Source organism: Lissotriton helveticus, chromosome 12, assembly GCF_964261635.1.
Source record: "Lissotriton helveticus chromosome 12, aLisHel1.1, whole genome shotgun sequence".
Lineage (NCBI taxonomy): Eukaryota > Metazoa > Chordata > Amphibia > Caudata > Salamandridae > Lissotriton > Lissotriton helveticus.
The window spans coordinates 858,624,956-858,642,524 of record NC_136073.1 but is presented as its reverse complement, the minus strand read 5'-3'; the positions used below and the strand labels follow the sequence as shown (position 1 = coordinate 858,642,524).

Genomic DNA, 17,569 nt, shown 5'->3' with positions numbered 1-17,569 from the left:
AGGGTATCCTGTCCTATCCTGGGTGTCCATTCTACACCTGCTGTCCTTTGAGGGGTATCCTTCCTTGAGGGTTTCCTGTCCTTAACTGACCCGTGGCCAGGGTTTGGTTTCCACACCTTTTCTAGGTAAATATTACTCTGAACTTCTTGAAACTCTTGCACCTTCTGAATTTCTAACTTTTGCTAAAATAAAGTTCAACATTGCATATGTTATGTTTCCATGCCTTTCCGCAACTATTGAACAGTCATTTATAATTTTGCAAAGTTATTCCTATGTCTTCTCATTTGTTAGAAATCATATTTTGCATAGCAGTGTGTCATTTCCTGATATGGTCTAGAACTTCGTTGCCTAGGTTGTTCAAAGGCCCTTTCACCTTAAGTGAAGCGTGTTATTCATTATAAGTTCTTCTATAGTCACACACACTTAGTCTATCACTGTCTAGATAATACTGACTTATATAGTATCTTTTATCGTTACATTTTATTAGTACTTTGATGATTACTCTGTCATTATTTCTTTATGCATATGTGATTTACATTATCTTGATTATTGATTGCCTTGTTTTATTGTACCTCATGCAAGAAAATAATGAACTTTAGATAAACATTTTAAAACTTCCAGTTGTCCGTGGTCATTTAAACAGTATTTGAATGTTATTGGTTGGGTTTGTATTTTGCTGCCTTTCCTTTACAGCTAGCTCCCTGATTCATTGTGGTCATTAGGCACCCGCATCGGTGGATGGTAAGTCGGGTGCACCGAAATTTGGTAGCAGGGAACACACACACACCAACTTGATAGAGCTCGTGAAGTCACCTGATCGATGTATATGGTGATTTGAAAGTATATGGGCCCTGAAGCCGGAAACGGCGAAAACTGTTGGTCGGGTGGCCTCGCGCGCTCTATCATCAGCACTATAGTTTTACCATCACATTCACACAAATATGACATCTGGATTATTCTTGCTCACCCACAGATGTTAGAAAGGCGCAGGCGAGCTGACATCATTGAACAAGTTACTTACCTTCGGTAATGCATTATCTGGTAGAGACAGGATCTAGCTGAAGTTTCTTTAATTCAGAATCCTCCCCAGGCGCCAGACTGGATCCGGAAATTTTGCGCTGATGTCAGTTTCTTTTGTGACTATTTTTGTGCCAGCAACGCGGAGGCACTTAGAGAAACAGTCTCTGGAAACAGTGTGCCAAAAAGGGAAGATCTTGTTATCAACAAGTACAGATTGAAACAACTGTAGTAGTATGCAAAGAGGGAATCTTGGAGACAACAGGGCCCTCAGATTGCAGAGCGGGGAGGATGGGTGGGTCAATAAGGAATCTGCTGCTAGATCCTGTCTCTACCAGATAAGGTGTTACCGAAGGTAAGTAACTTGCTCATCTAATAAGAGTCATCGAGCCGCATATTCCTTGTTTTAGAATCAGGTACCCGAGCAATGCCATCCTTGGAGGAGGGGCTGCGAACTGACCTCATCAAAGATTCCCATATAGGAGAAGCCGGCTCAAAAGATGGAAGGGGATCAGACTATCCAAAAAATGATAGGTGAAGCAAAGATGATCACCGAAAGCACTAATCTCCAAGAAGGACTATGGGAAGACCGTAGGGAGTAGAATGTTATGAGACAGTGAGAAGCACGGTATAGAACCATTGAAAGAGCCAGGCCCAAAAAGGGATGCACCCTAAGATCGGGCAATGCAAAGGAACCAAGGACAACAGTCCATAGAATCCAGGCTCAAAACCAAATGGAAGGAGCATACACAGCGTGCTCAGCCGCAACAAACTCAACAACGAATAAAGAGCACCCACTGATCGTCAAAGAAACTATCCTGAGAAACAGATTTTGAAAAAAAGAACTTCCAATGATAGAATAATGGAGCAAAGAGAAAGAGAGAACAATGAATGCTGAAGAGCATCGCTAGGAAAACAACAAGAACCGTGCAAGAAAAAGGCTCTTATACTGAGAACCTTGATAAATATATGAGGCATCCTCTGGAATAATGAAACGGAGAGGCTCATGGAAGAGAAGGAAGGAAGGATAAGGCAAGTGCAACGAGGAAGGTTGAACCAGGTCACTAAGAAGGGTGTAGATAAAATGCAGTGACATCCACCGTATAGAAGGCCAGAGGACTATATGTACAAAACACACACATATCTATACCTGAAGTAAAAGACATGTACAAGAGATCAATTCATGAGGTAGGTACATACATGCAGAGACATATACATCTGAGATAAATGTATATAATGATAAATATGCATATACAAAACATAAAAATTCCTGTAGACACGCAAGTCAAACAAGGTACAGCAAAAGTATCAACGAAAGGCGGGAGTGGCCTACAGAGCTGTGAGGGAGAAAACAGTATCTCCACCTACGAGGAGGAAGGAAGAGCGAGGTAAGAAAAGGAAACCTACCCTCCTGTGAAATAAGGATAACAAAACATGGATCCAAACATTCAAAGGGGCTACTTTCCCAGGGGAAAAGAACAGCTGACACAACAGCTACCCCACGGGTGCAATGGCAGATATGTATACACACCCCCACAGGAAGCAACAGCAGTACTGTAACCCAATTAGGTAGGAAGAAACACCTAAAGGGTAAAAGCAAATACAAAAAATACCAAAATGCTGAAGATTAACAGCATAAGGAGCCTGATAAAGTAGAAACACACCTTACACAAGAAAGCGGTACCCAGGTCAAAAAGTCTGCCTGCTTGTGGTGGGACCAATATCGCCCATATGGACATAAGGAGAAGAGAAAAGATGAACTTGAAATCCCTATAAGGGATACTAAGTGTATAGATAGCTCACCAAATGCCCCTAAGGCACACAAAATATGGTGCCCGAAAAACAGGGAACAAGGCTAGAGAGCATCCGCACAACAGAACAGAATACACACCATAGAGTAAGTAGTCGGATAAAAAAAGCAAGCAGCCAAAATAAGCTGCAAGAACAGGTTCCCATGAGGCTGCAAAGTAAGATATATTCCAGGTGTCTGGAATCTAAACATGTCACTGACAGCATAAATTAGAAGAAAAGCACCCGCAGCAAGTAGGAACACCACACCAGGTGTAACCATGGAAGGAAGAGAAGTGCTCCGCCCTATGAAGGCTGATAGGAGCCTAGACAAGGGGAAACAAATTGTCCCAACAAACCTAGGACAATGACTGTGTTAAGACTCAGCACCACCATGACTATATCTGAACCGGCGCAAAGCCGAGTAAGCATGCACACCAAAAAAGGCGGCGCCATCAAAGGTCACGTCAATCAACGTAGTTAGCAGAGCCTCCAAAAATCTCAAAGTACACAACCATGCACGCCGATGTAGAGCTACAGAAGAGGCCATAGCCCAACTAACAGAATCGATGGCATCCATACCACAGCGGGTACTAGGTTTGGCAGCTTGTTGTCCGTCTCGTACCAATGGAACAAGAGCATTCTGGACTTCCACCAGAAGGGAGGGTAAGAGTCGCTCCACAGAGTCCCACAAGGCGTGGGAGAAGCGGGTGAGGACACAACAAGTGTTCAGAGATCGCAGGGCAGAACTAAAAGAGAAAATACACCTACCACAAGCGTCAAGTTTCCTGGTCTCTCTTTCTGGAGGGACAGGAGGGATAAAATCAATATTTTGGGTGGCTAAAGCAGCTTGTACCAGAAAGCTCTGAGTAGATGGATATCTACGGAGACAGGACGGAACCTCCAGGGCCAGGCAATGTCTGTGAGAAATAGAGCGATCCACAGGGAGCCCTGTTTCAGCATTCACCCAAGCACCCAACAGGATATCAAAAAGAAATTCACTATAAGGAAAGACAGAATCCATGTTAGACTGGTCAGGATGTAGAATGCCAAGTAAAGGGTGTGTGTACAATTCCACAGAAGGAAATTATGAATCCAATATAATCGAAAATTGATTGAGCATGTCCGCCAGAGCGGAACTTGCCTCCGTGGCTAAACCAGGAGGAGACAAGAAGCTGGAGAAGACTCTAAGCCATTGGCATCAACCAAGTCGAGCAACCATCTAGACAGCATCTGGGGTGGAACTGTGTCAGAAATGGGATGGGGACACACACATTCCTTAATACTTCCACAACCATGTTCCCCAGAAGGATGAACCAGAGGAAGGGTTCCAGAGAGCAGAGGAAAAGAGTCTGAGACAACTGACTCCATCAGCGCAGCATCCGACGCCCTAACCGAAGCCGGTTGACGCTGAGAAGGGGACACCTACACATCAAAAGGAGTGTCGAGCGGTGTCGATGGCACCATCGGAACCCTCCAAATAAGAGCACAACACAGACATTGGAGTTGGCACACCAGAAGTAGGAGCTGAAGGTGGGAGTCTCGACGGGCTGTGCACCGGCGTTGCTATGGTGTTAGAAACCAGAAGATGACCTGAAGCACAGGGAGAACCCGCCGGCAGGGACACCTGCACGACCTCATGCACCTCCATGGGACCCAAGGGTGCTCCAGAGGAAGGTGACGACTCAAAAATAGAATGAAAAGATTGATAATATTTTCTCTTCTGGGTCAAAGTTGCCCCAGCCCCAAGAGTGGTGGGGAGGCTCGGTGTGGACTCATGTCCTGCCACGTCAACAGAACAGCGAGGGCCAGCGTTATACGACGAAGACCTACGCCAAGACTTACATCCAGAAGATGAAAGAGAATGACACCCGCCAAACGGCTCTTAGAGCATGCGTGCGGTAGAGCCTGTAGGGGACCGAGGGTGACAAGAAGACCAATTACTGTGACAACCACGCCGCAAGAAGATGTAAGCGTTGTTCTCTTCGAGCCTTCGGTCGGAGCCTACAACAATAGTTGCACTCGGAGTCAAGGTGCTCACCCAAACACCACATGCAAACCCAGAGAGCTTCCGAGGCGGATATTTGTCGTCCACATTGCTCACAAGGCTTGAACCCAGAGGACATTGAAAAAGAGTAGAAAAAGGCACACTGCCCCGTCGATGTAAAAATGTCAAGTAGGCTGAAAAATTGCCAAACAAACTGCAATGTGGATCCACGTTGCTAGCGCAGAAAAGAATGAACTGATGTCAGTGCATCGGGGGAGGGCTTATATGGACTCCATTGACGTCACATTCGAGAGCTGACTTCACAGTAAAATTGCTCAATGCCCTCTACTGACGTGCATAGGTACTGTTGAAAACATTTCTGGGTCCAGTATGGCACCTAGGGAGGATTCTAAGATAAGGAATCTGCAGCTAGATGTCTCTATCAGATATTGCTTTTTAAATAATATTCATTGAATTGTCAAACCATTTTCTGATATTTGGCACCTTCATGTGGTGGACTGTCAAAGATATGTGATGGTGTTAAGAAAATAGTGCCGGTGCCAAGCACCAGCAAACAATGGCACAAATGAAGCACTGCGGCACCACCCAAATCTTTGGTCAAGTAATGTGAAATGAGTAGGAACATTTTTAAATTTCTGCAGGAGAAAATATAAAATCTATGAAGAAAACAAAAAGAAACCTTTACAAACGGCAGGGAACACCCAGAATAATATTTCTTAGTTTAACAATTAACCCCAGCAATAGTAAAGTACATCAAATGACACTCATTGTTTCCAGGAATTTCTGAATTCCTGGATGCTTAGGAGGTACGCTAAGTGAAATATTTAAACCTCAGTATCTCAGATCACAGGGGACGAGTGAGGGCCATCAGATAGTAGCTGAGTGACATGGTCTGGGCCACAGATTCTATGCAAAGACGTAAAATGAAGTTCCTAATGCTCAGCCCAGCCTGCACAAATGCTGAGCTGCAATCACCAGTACCCAGGTCAGAGCCAGCAGTGTTGCTACCCTTTGTTCAGTAGTGGGTACCGTGCCTCTCCATCTTAGCCCCAGTCACTCCTCCTTTGTTTCTGATGCTCTTACACTACACAAAGATGGAAAACCTGATCTAAATATTTCAAACAAAGCAAAACACTCTATTGGAAACAAATACAATTTCATTTACACAAAGAAATTAGCATTTTCTGGAGAGAATTCACTACCACAGCTTCAGATAGTCTTTGCCTATGAAACTGCTTAACTTCCATCTTGGAATGGCCACTTATAGGTAGGGGAAGGGAATCCTCTCCTTGAGCAGAGGACTGATGGTTGCCCAATGTCCACCTTGGAATGTCCAAAGATATATGCTCTCTGCAGACCTCCATTCATTGCCTCTCAACTTTCCACAGCGTTCCACTGAACAACCAGGCGCTCATCCCAGCAGCCATTTAATCGCTGCAACAATCGGAGCCAAGGACGCCTCTCTTCTTGTAAAGCCTGTGCCAGGATCATTCTGCGCAAACCCTAATGAAAACTGAAGGGCGAAGTCCCCGCAGCCGCAAGATGGCCGCCCTGGCCAGCCTACAGCTTCTGCCAAGACTAACGCAAGGCACAGATTGAGTCTGGCCGGCAGCTGAACCTCGGCTCCCACCATCTGAGCCCCTGAACTACTAGGCCAGGACTGCGAGCGCCAGGGCTTCGACTGGCTCCCCGGACAAGGTTGGCATGAAAAGGCCGATGGTGTGCCAGCCAGACCAAGCTGAAACCTTCAGGCCTTGAATGATGGGGTTCAGCCAAGGGAGGAAGGGATGCCAAAAGTGTGCCACTGTGAGCCTTATGCCCGATCCACACATGTGCCCGGAGTCTATTAACACCTCATTGGCCTTTGCTAGAAAGGGCACTTTTGCTCATCTGTCTGTTGTTATATACAGCCAGATTCATCATTGTAAAATCGGCTCGCAAAGGGCCAGATTCTGAGAATCTGGCCCTTTGCGAGCGCAATTTTTGCATTTGGGATTCATCATCCCAAATGCAAAAATCGCAAAATGCGAAATCCCTATATTGGGAGGAATTGCATTTAAGGAATCTCTATTTGAGATTCCTTAAATGCAATTCATGAACCATTGCGAATTCGCAATTTTTTGCCGCTATTTACTGCGAAGTCTAACTACGTGGTAAATAGCGAAAACTTAGAAAAATGCACTTTGGTGCATTTTTCTAAGTTGTATGTTACACACACACATTTCCTTTGGACATGTGTGTGCGCAACATCAGTCTACATTTTCATTTCAGGGGTGCTACAGGGTGTCCTTTGGACACCCCTGGCACCTTTGAAATCGCATCCTTATTTGCGATTAGCAAATTGCTAATCGCAAATAAGGAATGACTCCCCATTCATTCCTATGGGCCTTTAGGCCCATAGGAATGGGGAGTTATTCCTTATTTGCGATTAGCAATTTGCTAATCGCAAATAAGGAAGCTGTAGGAATCGCAATTTTTTTTGTGATTTCTACATGAATCCCGTTTTGCGAGTCTTTAATAGTGATTCCTTAATAATCGCTATTAAGGACTCGCAAAACGGGACAATGATGAATTTAGGGGATAGTTCCACCTATATCGTTTCTCAATGCATCGACACAGTGGCCTACGTTGGCTTGTGAGGTGGGAGTTAAAGAGAAAAAGAAGAATGCCATGCTCGGAGGCCCCTTTCTTTCCATGTACTCTCCTGCATGCCACACCCTTCCCACTTCACTTCTTCTGGACAACCACCTCTGATTGGTAGTGTGTGAGCACACTCTACCCTTCTCCACTCTCCCAGCCAATGGAACATTATTGCAGTCTCTGCCATCTGGGTCAGGTGGCTCAGGGACCCGTGTTCGCCCTCATGGTCACAGGTTCAAATCCCGGTGGGTCCACTCAGCCTTTTATCCATCTGAGGTCGATAAAATGAGTAACACTGAGTTGGGTAACAATAAACATCTGTTATTCTGCGCCAAGATGCCTACGGGTGAACGTGCGCTTTACAAATACACGTTATGTTATCTACTCAGCCTGCCACCTCCTCTCCCCCCTCAGTGGTGGCTGGTGAAGTTTGAAAGTGGTGCGGCGTAAGATCAAGTCCTGAATTATACTGTGCGAGGAGGTGCAGCAAGGTGAGCAGACTGCCATGAGGGAGGCTCATGGGAAACCCCCTGCTGGGAATAAATTACTTTTTTTAATGGAGTGAAGTAGTGCATATTTTAGCACAATTTATTGATCATAAATCCCCTCAATGGGCTTTCTTTGTGAGAGGCCATGCCTGGGCCATGAGTTCATTGCCTATATTGTCGCCCTTCTGAAGTTCAGTGACCCTTCCTCTGCCATGCTACTCGGTGACTGATATTAGCAGAAGGGTACAAATGGACACAGGTTATGGTATAAAAATAGAAAGGAATTATGGGATAGATGCAGATGTGAGTGGACAGGGTTTAGGAGGCAGGGCCACCCACCCTTTTCTGAGACCTTTACGCTCTACTCTGTTGTTCCTTCTCTTCCCCTATACCTCTCTTTCTCTATATGTGCACCCATCTCACTGCTGGTTAATGCCATTCCCTTTTCTCTCTATCCACACGCCTCTCCCTTCCCTCCATTTTCCTTGCCCAGTGTGTTCCCTCTCGCATCCAGTCCCTGTCTTGCCTTTACCAGTCATTTTTCCAATCTCTTTCCTCAGAATGAAAAGTTATCCCTTTATTTTTAATTTATTTTTAATTTTTATAATTTTTTTAATTTATTTTTTATATTTAGCCCTATATTTTAAGCATCATTTAAACCCCTCGTACCAGATATGGCAAAACTCAGACCCTGCTTCTGCCTCCCTCCTTTCTCACCTTCAGTACATCCTCTGTATTCCCTTATCCTCATTGTCCCTCTTCATCTCATTCCTTCTCTCCCTTCATTTCACTGTCTCTTCCACTCAATTACTTACCCTTGTCTCCAACGTTCTGCCTCTTTTCCATTGGATCTCTCACTTTAGAGATACCAAATGGGCACATGTGAGGTGTAAGCAGTTGGTCTATTCCTGCTTTCTTTACATTCCGATACTTGTCCTTTTCTGTTTATAAATGAAAGATGAATACTACAAATACCAGAATGCAAAGGAAAACCAGGTGAATTACTTGCACTCCTCACTTTGTAGAACTTCAACTCTCCGCCCCTCGGCTGTCTACAACTTCCTCTGCTTCTTTCTTCGAATCCCTTTTCGCCTTCCCTCCACTTTTTTCTCCCTTTCTCTTTTTGCTACGTATGCATTTCCTTCTCAAAGCAACTGCCTTATGCCTCTATCACTCCCCCAGTCAACCTCTCTCACTTATTACCTACTTCCATCACTCTGTCTCTCACACTGCGATTCTCCTCTTAACCCCAGAGGTGATCCAGCTGCCAGACTGCAGGGAACAATTGTGGATGAAAAAAATCCTCTTGCAGCTGACTATAAGATTAGAAAATAAACTACAGGGCAAACTGGGCATACAATGTCTTCCCTCTGTAAATCTCATTGACTCCAAACTTTCATGGGTTATGTTTTGAGCTTGATTACCTGAATAACATAATTTAGCATAACAAATGAGCACTTACTGTGGCGGGCAGCGGGTCATGGACAGCAAACACTGTACTTTGTAAGGTGTAAGGCTGATATTGCTAACAGCTTGTTCAGAACACACTTCACTGCCATGAGACCTCTTTGCAAGCCCCACCAGCCCCCAGCCACTCAGACAGTTAAAGTTATCAGGGCATTTGCAGAGGAGTACTCTATTTCTTTCATTTTATGTAGCGAGAAATCGACCTGAAGGCACTGGAGCGCTTTACATGAAAACCAGCTCCATTACTCACCCATGGAACAGTTTAAGGGATGTTGAGCATTAAGTCCAGGCTAGCATGACTAACACCAGCATACTTTTTTTTGTTGCAGTTTTATATATCGCAAACCCGACCCGAAGGTATCAGAGCGCTTTACATGAGCACCAGTCGCGTTACAGACGGACATATTCACTTTTTTTAGGCATGAGGAGAATAAGTGATTTGCCCAGAATCACAGGATGCTTGAGCCTCCCGCAACACTGAAACCTGGGTCCCAGCTTCAAAGTCGGCTGCTCTGGGCGTTAAGCCACACCCTCTCCCAATACTAAACTAATCAGTTTAAAAAATGCACTAATGTCACTAAGGACGCCTGTTACATGCACCATGGTTTACCCTCCAGGTTTTCCCCTTTCCTCTTACTCAACTGGTCCCAGGCTGGGGTGGGATCAGAAGATCCCAACACAGCCTGAGACGAGTTGGGAGGTGCACCCACACTGAGTGATGTACAGCCCCGGGCAGCGTAGGGCTTAAACCTAAGGCGCCCAGGCTACATTCAACCAGCAAGGGGGCCCACATCATAGAGGTGGGTGCCCTACTGCCCTAGGAGGTGGCATAGGCCAGGGCTGGGAGAAGCCATGTCCTGAATATTATGCGCTATACTGAATGTGCCTGCCAGACAGTTCCTTGATGCTCTCAGATCATATCCTAATGAAACACAAAATAAAGCAGAAAATATGGGTGGCCTTGGCCCACACGCCCATATGAAGTAACCGCCCATGCCTGTTCTCATGGGCATTACTTCCAAAAATAGGGAAATGCAATCAGCCAATGAGAGGAGGCGGCAGTCTACTTATCTCATCGTGGGGTGGGGTTAGTGAGACTCCTGACCATACCCCACTCTTGGACGAGCCCCACTGATAGACACTTGGCACTGGGTACCTCAGAGCTTAAAACTGAAGCACCCAGGTCCAAGGCTATTAGTGAGGCTCCCCCTGGTCATGAGGGGGATGTAAATGTAAAAATGTAAATTGATACTTGTATAGCGCACTACTCACCCGCAAGGGTCTCAAGGCGCTTGTACGAATACCGCTGTGGAACCCATCCTGGCTTTCCCTGTGAGGTGTCCACTCCTGGGCACCCCCAAGGTGGAGGCCAGGCATCCTTAGCGTTGTGGGGGCTGTTGTGGAGATTAAGCAAGCTATTGCCCAGAGTTGCAGAGTGGGACTCCATGATTGGAATAGGCACCGAGGCGAGAATTATCAGGTCCGTGGAATTTTTGAGCTCAAGACCCGCCGAAGCGGGGAATTGAACCCTGGTCCCGGGCTAGATCTCTGCATCAGGGTCTGCCGCTCTAACCATTGAGCCACACTTCTCCACATTGAGCCACACTTCTCCAAGTGATTTGCTGGCCTGAGGTCAGGCGAGACTGCTCACACGACCTCACTCTGTGACGAGCCCGACTGATAAACCCTCGCCCATGGGCACTTCAGAACTTAAAACTGAAGCACCCAGGTCCAAGGCTATTAGTGAGGCTCCCCCTCGTCATGAGGGGGATGGACACCAAGTGCTTTGCCAGCCTGAGGAGGTCAGGCCCAGAGGGCTGTGACATCCTCAGCCCGACTAAGTTCAAGTCAGGCAGCGAGGTGCCTGCACAATAAGCACAAGTACAGCGCCAGGATGCCTAACCTGAACATGAAGAGTGCCCGTCAGGCAGACCCTTGCTCAGCCTGACTGACACTCTTCATGCTTGTAAAAAAGTGGGGGGCGGGGGCCGCCGCCCGCCGCCCTTACAGACGGGCCGCCACTGCTGAGATTGACGACTTGAAATGTGCATGCAGAACTGCCGGCAATGCAACAACCATCCCCACTGCCCAGTCCTAACCAATGGGAGTCTCTCTGAAGTATGCAATGAATCCAAGCACCAGAGTATAATCCAGTGAGTCAACACACCTCAGCCAGGGAATAGTAATATCACTTAAACTCACTGCACACCACAGATGCACGCACTGTCCCTCATGTCTGAGCAGCTGATCCTATGTTTCAAAGAATTCCAAGAGAAATCCAGAATTTCTACCACCGTTGTAGTTTTCAAGAAGTCACATGGCTGAAATGTCCATCCTGTGGAAAATTAATCATGGTAATCAGAAGCCACAAGGAAGTGGCATATTTAACATTTTTTCCCAGCTTCTCCTTGCAGAAAACACCTTGGTTGCACCTGGGGATGTTCAGTCCCTAGCTCCCATTTGAAAATACATTTACTCATCCCTTTGACATTAGTAAATTAAAGTGCTGTTCCAGGGAAACTACTTCCAAGAAAATATATAATTCTATACATGTATTATATTCAGGATGTTCACAATCTTTTAAAAGGAGGACAGCTTTGAAAATCCCAAACCTGCCACACTCAATTAGAATATCCATATTCGAAAAATCCCATTTGGGAATGGCAAAATAGGGTTTTTCTATTCCAAATGTATGTTTGTTTGCACCCAAATTCAAGTGCACGGACTGCTTTGTGAATAGGGATAATAGACACTCCAGCGGTGCTTAATTTGCACCAGTGGTTTCCGGTGCTCAGCACTGGCACTTAATCACCAACACAAGTGCTTTTCATGAGCACCAGCTAAGAACACATTCATTTATGGTGGGCACGGGGAGATTAAGTGATTTGTCCAGAATCAGAGGATGTTCAGTCGACGCGGGGACTCGAACCTGGATCCCCAGCTCTGAAGTTGGCAGCTCTGGCCGTTACGCCACACCCTCTCCCCACTTTCGTGGTTAGTCGTTGGTTCTGTTGTAGGTGGCGCTAACAGGAGAAATGGGCTGGTGCAAGCTGCCTCCTGACGAGAGCCCCGGCACTTGTTTTTTTTTACAAATTGACCACTGCACATCAGTTACACTAAGTCTATTGCAATGTCTGTAGATCCCTGAGGCAGAGGTTTCTCCATAAGGCAACAAAGTCTCCCCCCCCACACCATCATGTGACCAGCACAAGACAAGGGGTGCTCCCCTCCCCTCTGTAGTGGATAGGGAGGGGCTTCAGATTAAAAACACAGAGACTGACAGAGCTGGAGACATCCATCAGCAAGGCATTCAGTAGCTCATACATGGACAGAAGGGATGCTGTACTGGTCTTCACACCCCCAACTCCTCAGCCACCCCTTTACCACCTGTGTACCTTCCTCCACACCAGGACCTGCCTTTGCATGAAGAGGTGAGACTGTGATGTACCCCTGTTCGCTTCAATAACCAGGCCCTCTAGTGTCCTGTCCCAGCAGGAGAGTGCATTAGGATCCTGGAGCAGCCGCCTGGGGCGGCAGTAGCTCTAGCTTCTCGTTGGCCCAGTAGGCGTTAATGAATCCTTTAATCTTAGAGTCAGAGATTTCTTCTTTGTGTTAGATCCTGACAGTTTTAACTGACGGAAGCTTGCTCGAAGTGCTTAATTTGTAAAATAATAGGTGCTGGCGCCCAAAGTTTTTCTCGGACGCCCTTGGCCGATGCCGGCGTATGTCGGAATTGCTGAAACCAATATTGTGCTGTCTTGATTCCACCACCACAAACTTCCTATCCCTTTATTTCACTCCTGCAGGTTCTTTTTCATCCCCGCTTTCTCCCTTTGTCCCCATTTTTCCGCCTCCCTCTTCCTTCTACTTTACTCCTGTTTGTGTTTCTCTCTCTTCCTTTGGGTCAAAATCTGATGAGGAATAGTAAGTGCTGGTGAGTGTCAGTGGGCCCCAGCTGCAATCACTGGCTCACATTATGCGCTGGTACTGAGTCATTTCCTCTCATTATCTCCCTTCCTTCTTCTCCCCTCAATCTATTCTTGCCTTCCTGTTCTCCCCTTCCCTTTCCAATGTTTCTGCTACTCCATCTTTCCCTTCCTCTTTCCACCTCAAACTTTACACTCTTCTGTCTCCCTGAAGTTTTCCTGCCCTCCATGGGCCTTCCTCCATTATGCACTCCCCCCCTCTTTTATCCCCCTCCTCCCCTGTCCACTGGCGTTCCTCCACCCTTTGTTTTATTCTCCATTCACCACCTATTTAGGTCTGGCTTGAGAGCGCAGTCAGCAGGCCCTAGTGTTTACCAGTTCTTTAGTATACACCTAGAGGGGCCTTGGGTTCCACCCACAGGAGCGTCACCCCCCCCCCCCCCCACCTGAAGCTATAGGCCGTTTGAGTATCATTACACCTCGTACGGGTGCTTGCATTCCAATGCACAATAGACTACTATACATCACAAAAGATGTCTGAATCAACAGACTTCACATTCTAGATCACATAGATGCATTGTATGCAAAAATCAATTCATTTTTTTATTTAAAAAAAATGTAGCTGCAGTTTGGCTTCTTAATAGTAGGCCTTGGCGGTGAACTCCGCTCCATTTGCGGAGGGCAGAAAAACGCCACTCCGCGTAGTGCATCAAAAAAATGTCCCCGCTCGAGGTCGCCAATGGTAAGTTGGTTGAGCGCGAGCTGCCGCTCGGGTAGAATTTCTACACGAGCAGCAGGAAGATCAGCGCAAACTGCAGTTTGCACTGCACTCCGCCACTTGTGGAACTCCGCTGAGTTGTTTTGTCACTTTGCGGAGTTTTGCGTAGTGGAACGCTGCGAACTACGCCCGGGCCTGAAAAATAGGTTAGCCAGGACTTAAAATGCGAACTAGGTCGTTTGCCTTTGCCAATGCTTGTTTTCCTTTTCTTCCGCTATCTTTGTAAACGCTCCTGTACCCACTGCCTTTCTCCCTCCTTGGTAGGCCTTTTCTCCTGATCCTATCGCTCTAGGGAGCACCTGGTGGTTTCATAGTTCATCCTGAATGCCCTCCTTGCAGGCTCAGGATACACATGCTCTGGAATACAGGCTCAGGATACACATGCTCTGGAATACAGGCTCAGGATACACATGCTCTGGAATACAGGCTCAGGATACAAGGGCTCCTAAATACAGGCTCAGGATACAAGGGCTCTGGAATACAGGCTCAGAATACACAGGTTCTGGAATACAGGCTCAGGATACACTGACTCTCGAATACAGGGTTAGGATACACAGGCTATGGAATACAGGGTCAGGATATACATGCTCTGAAATACAGGCTCAGAATACACAGGTTCTGGAATAAAGGCTCAGGATACACAGGCTCTGGAATACAGGGTCAGGATACACAGGCTCTGGAATACAGGGTCAGGATATACATGCTCTGGAATACAGGCTCAGGATACACGGGCTCTGGAATACAGGGTCAGGATATACATGCTCTGGAATACAGGCTCAGGATACACGGGCTCTGGAAAACTGGCTCGGGTTACACAGGCTCTGGAATACAGGCTCGGGATACACAGGCTCGTTTTACACAGGCTCTGGAATACAGGCTCAGGATACACAGGCTCTGGATACACAGGCCCAGGATACACAGGCTCTGGAATACAGGCCCCAGATCTGCTGTGGTTGGACACCCTTGATAAATTCACAGGGAGCTGAGGTCGAGCAGGCAAGGACTAACACCGGGGGTTGTCCCAGATAAAGTATAACACAAGTTGACACAATCAATAAACACAATATCCTGTCATAGACACTGTTTTTAAAAGAATGGGCCCTGTGCTTAAAAATAAAGCAGAAATCTGAACCTGCAGACGTACATCCCTTCATATTTGAAATAAATATACCAATATACCACACGCAGGAACTCGGAGACTTTTCTAAAAGTGAGACTGGAGAACAACAACGGTCTTAGGTTTCCAATTAACATATTTTTCGTGAATTTGGTTTTCGCAAGCAATTGTGCAATTGCTCATGCAAACAACTGAGCACGTGCTTACTTGCCCCCCTATTTTACTCATTGGGAAAATGTTTTCTTTATGGAGGAAACCTTTCCCCTACCCCACGACAAATTTTGGGAATGCTCCGATACCGTTCCCAACCTGGAAAGGGGTTTACTCCTGCACTTGACCAGATTATAACTCAAATCTTTTCTGCGACGGGAATCGGAAGGAGAGACGTTTGGAAATACTCAACGTTTGCGTTTGTAGGTGTGCAGAAACATTCAAGGCATTCCAGACAGCAACACCCACGCCCCTGTTCTGGAAGTGGCTTCAATCTCACAAAACCCTTCATGAGAATACATGTGTTTACGAGTGCAAAACCAACAGGTGTGAAAATCGAAAGGGGTTTTGCACCTGTAAACAAATTTAGTTGTGAGAGAAGGTTACGATTAAATATGAAATTAGCTTACAGAATCGGGCCCAATATGCGTACACAGTTGGAGCCAATGTGGAAAAGCTTCAGCTCCAGTATCTAGAAACCGGGGCACTGAAATGATGACATCATGGAATTTAACTGCTGTGGGCTTTTCCACATAATTATGGATTAGACATGCTTGCCAGATCATTGACTATCAGACGTATAATTTGCAGATTTCAACAAAAATGTTTTGCTTCTAGCACAAACAGATCAGAAGTTACTTTAACAAGCATTTGCAATGCAATAGGTCTCGCATTTGTAAAAGCTAGAGCTATTGGCGTTGTAAATGGCATTGTTTTTACTTTTTATGTGTGTGTAGTGCGATATAAAGTAAATTAGATGATTTTTTTTCATATATATTTATGCTGAGTTCGAGGTGATCCTTGTGTGACTGAATGAATGGAGTTGTGAGCTGCTTTAATGCAACCGGATCCAATTACTTTATTGGCATCCAGAATTGTAGGCGAAGGTAAAATAAATAGTAACATAAAAATAATATATAACCGTAGGCGGACTGGGAAGTCAGAAAAGGCAAAATTTTAAGTTAGACGCAGCTTTGTAAAAAGCAACAAGGGGTGGGGAGCGGAAAGTAATGGTGCCGAACCACATGGAATGAATGATTATCTTTGTGTGCCTTATTTTGTCCTGCATGTTACAGACACTGGTACAACAAGAGTTGGCAGGGAAACCACGGTCAGGAAAGGGGTGCAGCGTGGGCGGCCTTAGGCATGTGCAAGCTGTGCACCTGCACAGGGCCGCCAAACCCCAGGGGCCACCATGCCAATGTATATCCTTAATATAATAATCCTCTGAGGATGAATACATATTTGCGTGGCGGCCCTTGGCAGGGATTTGGCGGCCTCCGGCTCTGTTCCACTTCCAAACACCCTGACCCCCTTCCTGAGCTCCAGGGGGGGCTCTGCCCCGCCCGGACCCCCTCTTCCGGGGCCCCCTACCTACGCTCCCTGCCCAGGGCCGCCATGAGCCTAGAGCCGCCCCTGGGTGCAGCGGTGGAGACGGACGGCACCCTGAAGTGCATTCATACGGGGTGCTTTAGGGCAGCGCCCCGTGCTGTTTCAAGCAGGGCAATGAAGTTCTGTGCTCACTGCAGGGCAGTACGAGGCTGCCCTGCATTTCTGGTACACACGTTCAGAGCCGAGAATAAATTCATGCATGCTCTCGGCTCAAAGAAGCAAGGCTTGTTTTGCTGTCTGCGGAGCTCCCTCCCCTCTGCAGAGCTGGGAACACCTCCCTGAAGCAGTCGAGCCGTGCCATGGAGGCGACAGTGTGCCAGGCAAACACCACCCGCATCAGTCCAATGGGCTGCCTTAATACGAAAGGACAATCACATACCTCGGGAAATGGGAGAGCACTGTGGGAAGGACATGGACTGGAAAGGCAAGCACTCTGCCACAGCGCATAGGGCCCGGACCCCCCAGCAAACTCGCCACCCGCCAAGCCAGCTGGTGCAACTCACAATCAAATCATCCACAGAGAGAGAGTGGGTGTAAAACGGCCATGTTTACTTATCAACATTTCATAAACATGACTAAAACCATACATGTTAAAATTGATAACATCAATAACACATTTTTAATATTGACATTCAACGTTCTCAATTATACTAGTTACTTTTCCCCCAGCACTAAGGGGCCCTCTGGCTCGCATCTCCCAATCTGAGCACCCCACGCAAGGCGCAACCCACCTGCGTC

At 46.6% G+C, this 17,569-nt stretch overlaps 1 long non-coding RNA gene across 1 annotated transcript in view; it reads right to left on the bottom strand.

The window, feature by feature from the left end:
• The window catches only part of LOC144798898 (uncharacterized), a 334,875-nt gene that overhangs the window by 189,425 nt on the left and 127,881 nt on the right, over positions 1 to 17,569 (bottom strand). The window lies entirely within an intron of this gene.